The sequence below is a fragment of the Crocodylus siamensis genome, chromosome 11, assembly GCF_052110815.1.
Source record: "Crocodylus siamensis isolate JL-2025a chromosome 11, ASM5211081v1, whole genome shotgun sequence".
Classification (NCBI taxonomy): domain Eukaryota; kingdom Metazoa; phylum Chordata; order Crocodylia; family Crocodylidae; genus Crocodylus; species Crocodylus siamensis.
Genome location: NC_143405.1, coordinates 36,483,544 through 36,490,524, shown reverse-complemented (window position 1 = coordinate 36,490,524; position 6,981 = coordinate 36,483,544). Strand labels below are relative to the sequence as shown.

At 48.1% G+C, this 6,981-nt stretch overlaps 1 protein-coding gene across 1 annotated transcript in view; it reads left to right on the top strand.

Moving 5' to 3' along the window:
- Window positions 1–290: 290 nt before the first annotated feature.
- The window catches only part of RAF1 (Raf-1 proto-oncogene, serine/threonine kinase), a 153,203-nt gene continuing 146,512 nt past the window's right edge, over window positions 291–6,981 (top strand). The window contains exon 1 of the mRNA XM_090021115.1: window positions 291–437. The gene's annotated coding sequence lies outside the window, so the exon portion shown is untranslated. The remainder of the gene's footprint in view (window positions 438–6,981) is intronic.

The following is a 6,981-nucleotide window of genomic DNA, read 5'->3' as shown; positions in this document are numbered from 1 at the left end:
AAACAAAACCAAAAAGAGCAGGATATTAAGATCCATGGAAAACTGCAAGCAAGTTTGGAAAAGACATAAACTGCTGAAGGGAAAATGCTAATGTCTTGGGTGTAGTTTAAATTTAGGTTGTGTGTTTGCTTTTTTTAGTGCACTCACCCATGTGACATTCAAGTGTTCCATGTGTGGGTCCAGGTATTTTTGTTAACAGAAAGTGCATGAAGTCTTTTGGAGAGGCAAATCATTCTGACAGTCTCAGCATCTTTCTTCCACTCTCCCTCGGCTCAAAATTACTGACCTCAGCTACCCCTTGTTTTTGTTTAGTTAAACCTTTCCAGTTGCTTCAGGCCCTTTCTCAGACTCCTGGATTTTCACTACATAGGATGCCAGCAGACAGAAGCTCTTTCCGATAGCTATCTGATAGAGAAGAAGTTTTCAAGCTTCCTTTGGTGAGTCTCATCGTGGAAGGCTGATGAGGAATGTGGTTTTTTTTCATATATAGGAGTTCTTGTTTGCATAGTTGTGTTTGCACAGTGGCATACAAAAGATTTTATCTGGAAATCAGCAAAGTTAAATGTTAAAGATAATGATGAGCTAGGCGTTGAATTTGTTTTGCAAAACTGAGTGGTCTAGGTTGAAATCAGATGGAGGGGGCAAGTGCCAGAGTTGCAGCAAATACTGTGTTTCTCAGAAAGTTGGTGGCTGGATCTTTGCAGTCTTTTGGAAATAAGTTAGTCAGACAAATCAAGTGATCTTTGATTGTATTTTCCTGTTTGATATTGAATCAGCAAATAGAAATTAACTTTTCTGAAGCATGGGTCCCTTATTATGTATGTTACTTTCCCCACTAGCCTGGATCTATTTTGGTTAAAGTACAGACATTCAAAAGGCCCAAGCCTGAACTGGTTCAATCTTTGCAGGTTAGTCTAACTTGCATAGATTGAACCAATTTGCAAGTGAATAGAAATTCACTTTTCATTCCAGAAATACAGCCACATGCCTGCAGTGGCTCAAACAAGAAGCTGAGGGTGCTAGAGCAGCCCTCCCTTCCCTTTGGCAGCAGCTGCAAGGCTAGAGGGAAGCTGAGCTTGGGGGGGAAGGGGGGGGGAAGGGGGAGTGCAGATAATGGGGCCAGGTGAAGTGGTCAAATAGTGAGGCCGGCACAGCCTTGGCTGCGCGGGCAGGGTCCTACCCAGCCAGTGGTGGCTTTGTGACAACCTGGCCCAACATGGCCAGGTTGTCACAGCTGGCTAGGCAGCAGCACAGGGACAAAGCCACTGTAGCTGGCCACCATGGCAGCTGGAATGTCTGTGCAGGATAAGTCCATTGTGCCAACGGCTGCCCAAACTGTCTTGGACGTGCTGGCAGACCTGGAACCTGCTAGTCACCTGTCACAGGGGCTTGTGTGTCTGCAGCCGTTGCCGCCACACCCTCTGCATGGTGCCTACTTGTCCATCTCACAGATGGATGAGCAAACACCATGCAGGGGGCATAGCAGTGGTAGTGGCTGTGGGCACATGAGCCCCTGTGGCAGGCAGCTGCCAGAATCCTGGCCCTCTGGCACCTCCAAGCCAGCCCGGGCAGCCACAGGCACAACGGACTTGTCCTGCATGGCCAGTCTGGCTGCCTAGGCACCAGTCCACAGCTGCAGCAATGTCGTCTTCGTGCCACTGCCTGGCCAGCCACTGTCTGTGAGAGCCCAACCTGGCACTCATGGAGCTACAGCCAGAAGGGAAGAACCCTGCCCCACAGCCTGGCTTGGGCCAGCCCTATTATATGCCTGTCTCACCTGGCCGGGGCTGAGTCAGGCCAGCTTAGGGCACTGCTGAGGGCAGGTGCGGCTGCTGCACCCCAGCTAGGCAGATGCCAGCTGTGGTCCCCTGGGGAAGAGGGGAGGGAGAGGAAATAAATCTCCTCCCTACTCCTTCGCCTTGTGGGACCATGCCAGCAGGTGTCTGGCCATGCCCCCACCCTTGCTTTTCCTGCTCAACATAACTTAAAACATATGGTCAGTTGAGTGTCACATGGTTCCACATGCTCAAAGTTAATAAAGGGATAAGAAGAGAAATAGAAATTACCAACATAGATTTAGAACCAGCCTATACAAAAGGCATAGTTTTAATTATCCAAAAGAATTAACTTTATGCACTTCATTAAGTCAATAAAACAACTTTACAGAAAATGATGCCTATGAAGTACCTAGCAGGCTACACTGCCGAGATAAGGGAAGTTATGGCTGAAGACCTTGGACTAACTCACAGAATCAGCCATGGGATTTTTAAAGTCAACTCGGAACACAAAGGAGTACACTTCTAGGGTTTGTTAGAAATTGTAGAATATGAGCTACTGTACTCAAGGTAGATGAAGGACTGAATCCGTTCTGACAAGTTCTACTGCAGCAGGAGGAGGCAGGGCCCTTGATGGGTGCAGTAGCTCCTGTCATAGTGTCAGGGAGTGCGAGTCCTTTCCCAGTGGGGGGGCCTGTTGCGGGGCAGGCAGAGCTGTAGCAGAAAGTGTGCAGCAGCACCAGGGCTTGGAGGGGGCCAGAGTCCTCCAAGCCCCCCCCCACCCCAGTGCCACCACCACAGTCCACAGCAGCTTTCCTCACCCCGAGGCTTGCACTTGGGGAAACCACAACAGGGGGTGCTGCCCCCACCATGGTTGCTCCCTCGTTGCTGCTCCAGCTACTGGGTGGGGCCAGACGCTGGCTGGCAGAGTCCTTTAGGTGGGGGCCAGGGAGTGGGGTTATTCCCTCCTCTGCTTCCAGGGCACCACAGCAAGGTCTGCCCACCCTGGCTGCCACATATATGGTTTGGTTTTGGATATTTTTTTAAGGTGAAGTTAACTTTTTTCAACTATTGACATGGAATTCACTCAGGGATGCAGGGAGAACAGTAGATGTTACATTCTGTACTTCATCTTATGGAACTGAGGGAATGGGCACCAGAATCTTTTAAATGACCATCTATAGCTGGACAAATTGACACTGGCAAGAGGTCAAAAGTGGCCAGAAAGCTGGGAATGATCCACTGTCTCAGAGACCCATGTTAGCTGAGCATTCACTTGACATGGAGGAGGTTTTCTCTAACTGTTACTGTCTCCAGCTGCCCTGGAATCTAGTGCAGTCTGTGTGTCCCTTCATCAGAAAGGGGAGAGATATATATACAGTCATTCTAATTTCAAAAGGAAGGGCAGAAAAGTGGCAGGAGACAGCAAGTATTAGTTCTTCTTTTACAATACAGGGATCTGAGGTGGAGATCAAGGTTACACAGCCTCTGTACTGATAAGGGGACACATTAACAGACTGCAAACCCATACATGAAGCTTTGGGCCAGAGGGAGAGGAAGAGACAAGTGAGCTCTTGGGACTAGCCATGATCAAACTATAAATCTTATGTTGTGTTCAAGGGAATGTGCAAGAGCTGCTTAGGATGTTTAAGGCAGACTAAGGGGTTCTCAGTGCCAAGAAAGACTACCCTTGAGTATATGCCTAGAAGTGTAAAGCCAAAGTATCTTATCTTAGTTTGCAAAGTCATATGTAATTTAGCATCAGAGGCCAGGTATAGAAGTTACACTTACTATGCAGTAGGCACGCAGAAAGCACTTTATAGCTGTAACTGAACAAATGGTCAGGGCACACAAAGCATTGTAAAAACGGTGGATCCCGCTATAAGATAACCCTGGATGGATGTGGTATCAGACTTCAGTGCTCTAGGTTAGAGCACCATAATGAGCATCTGCACCAGATTCCACTGAGACTCATGGTAGGTCACATTCCTTCAACATCCCCTGGAGCTCCCTGCTCCTATGGCTCAGCATCCTAGGGCCAACATTTTATGGCTCACCCCCACTCTTTGGGAGGTGTTCTAGTCTTGGCCAAAGCACATGGGGTCTGCCTGAGTGCCAGGCTGGCCCTGCCCTGCGCTTTCCACTGCCAACAGTCAGTGAAGCCCTTGTTTCCAGCCCCTCCCTGACTTGTTCCTTCTGGCCAGCTGTAAGCCACTATCTTGTATTATCATTCAGTGTCCGTTGTAAAGATTGCAGCCTTTGATTAAGTGCTGTGCTGTTTGCTGGACATTCAGGAAGCTGTCCAAGAGGTTCATCTTGTACAGTGTTGTTTTTGAAGCTGCTACCGGATGGACTAGGGTAACTTGTAACAGACAGAATGGATAAAGCTGAGCTCTTCAATGATTTCTTTGCTTCTGTGTTCCTGGACACGGATACAAAACACACCTCCCAATGGGACTTTAGTCTGGCTTGAGAGAGATACCAATCCACCGTGGTTAGTGCTGACCTAGTGAAGGGGTACTTGGAAGGGCTGGACATATTTAAGCCAGCAGGCCCCAATGATCTTCACCCAAGGGTACTAAAGGAATTGGCCCGTGTCATAGTAAAACCACTGGCACAACTGTTTGAGCACTCATGGTGCTCAGGGCAGGTCCCAGAAGAGTGGAAAAGGGTCATTGTGGTCTCTATTTTCAAGAAGGAGAGAAAGGAGGACCTGGGTAATTATAGGCCAATTAGCATCACCTCTATTCTTGACAAGACCTTAGAAAAAATCATAAAGGATCACATTTGAGGGGGGGCCAGTGGGTAATACAATGTTAAAGGGCTACCAGCATGGGTTTATAGCAGGCAGATCCTGCCTGACTAACCGTGTCTCTTTTTATGACCAGGTCACAAGGTGCTTAGATGCAGGAGTAGAAGTAGATGTTATTTACTTAGATTTTAAAAAGGCTTTTGACACAGTGTCACACCCAATTCTTACATGTAAACTAAGTAGCTGTGATGTAGATTTTTTCCACAGTCGGGTGGTGGAAAACTGGCTTTTGGGAAGTACTCAGAGAGCGGTGGTGGATGGGTTGGTTTCTGCCTGGAGAGATGTGGACAGTGGTGTCCCCCAAGGCTTTGTCCTTGGACCAGTGCTGTTCAGTATCTTCATCAGTGATTTGGATGAGGGTGTAGAAAGCACTCTGTCCAAATTCGCAGATGATACCAAACTATGAGGTATAAGTAGTATATAGGCTCTCTGCTCTTCAATGCAAATGTGACAGGTGGACAGGACCAGAAGTCCCGCCCCCTTGGCCCCACCCCCTTTCCCCATGTATGGTGTGTGATGTCACCAGCTCCGCCGTTGACCCCAGTCATGTGATGCATGATGTCACCGCCCCCGTGACATGGTATGTGACATCAGCAGCTCCACCCCTACCCCAGGTCATGTGATGGTGTGACATCACCAACCCCACCCCCAGCCCCCAGTCACATGGTGTGTGACATCAGCAACTCCACCCCCCCACCAGTCACATGGTGTGTGACATCAGCAACACCGTCCCCACCTCCAGTCATGTAGTGTGTGACACCAGCACCACATGGTCCATGACATCAGAAGGACAGCCCATGGAGACCCCCAAGCCCCAACCCCTCAGGCTGCAAGAACCGCTCTAGATCACATGATGTAGTTATGGCCTATCAGGGCCCAGACTGATCTAACCCCCCCACCACCAGAGCACAGGCGTGGTCTATGGGGTGGCAGGGTGGAGGTGTGACCCCTTTAACAACCTGCCCCACCACCCCACAACCAATTGGCAGAGGTTTCAGAGGCCTCAGACCCCCCAAGAATGATGCTGAACCAATAGGAATAAGTAGAGGGGGGTGGGATTTGGGCGGCAACCCCACCAGGTCTATCTACTTTCCCAAACGACTACTCCGTTTATCTGAGACTGTGCTAAGGCAAGCAGGGGCGGATATGGATTCTTTCACAATGCCTGCAGGCCCACTCACTACAACCCTGAGACGGCTTTATAGAAAGCGTTACCATAGAAATAGTTTTGAGGAGGGGACACGCCACTGTTTAAATTTGTCCTCAAGCGTTTGAATGCAACACAAGGGTGTTAGCGTAGGGGTTGGGTGCTGGGGGAAGTGGTTACCAGATATGTCTACACTGGAGGCTATATTAAAGGAAGTTTATTACTCTCCTGGTGAAGCTGGCAGTTTTGGTGGGGTGAACACGCTTTTTGAAGCCACCAAAAGACATAATAAGGTTCTGAACAGAAGTGGGGTGGCTTCTTGGCTTTCAGATCAGGATTCTTACACCCTACACAAACCGGCAAGAAGATGCTTTAAAAGAAACAAGACAGTTGTTTCAGATATTGATGCGCAATGGCAGGCAGATTTGGTGGATATGCAGCAGTTTTCCAAACACAACGGTGGGGTTAAGTTCATCTTAACAGTGATAGACATATTATCAAAGTATGCCTGGGCCTTGGGTCTAAAAGACAAGTCAGGTGGTGAAATAGCTCGAGGCTTTAAAACCATTTTTACCAAGGGCCGTATACCTCAAAAATTACAGACTGATTGGGGAAAAGAATTTTTAAATAGGTCTTTAAGCAAGCTGTTAAAGCAGTATAATATTCACCATTTCATGACGAACAGTGAAGTGAAAGCGGCGGTGGTAGAGAGGTTTAACAGAACATTAAAATCAAAGATGTGGAAGTATTTTACAGCCTGCAACACCTTTCGCTACATTGATGTGTTCCCAGAGTTTATAAAGAGCTACAACCACAGTTTTCACAGAACTATCCGCACCAGACCTGTTGATGTGAACTTCTCAAACTCTCAAAGGGTGTGGAAAACCGTGTACGGGGACTATTTCAAAATAAAACCAGCAGCCCCCGTGTTTAGAAAGGGAGACCACGTGAGAGTGTCTAGGACCAAAGGGAGGTTTGAAAAAGGTTATGAACAAACATTTACCGATGAGATTTTCATAGTGGATGAAGTCCTTAGACGTGTGCAGACGCCTGTATACCGCCTAGAAAGATTATGAAGACGAACCTATCGAGGGTTCTTTCTACCCTGAAGAACTACAAAAAGTGAACCCCAAACAGGACAGAGTTTACAGGGTTGAAAAGGTTCTCGCAACGAAAGGAAAGGGAAGAAAGAAGCGGTTGTTGGTGAAATGGTTGGGGTGGCCGTCTAAATTTAACAGCTGGGGTGG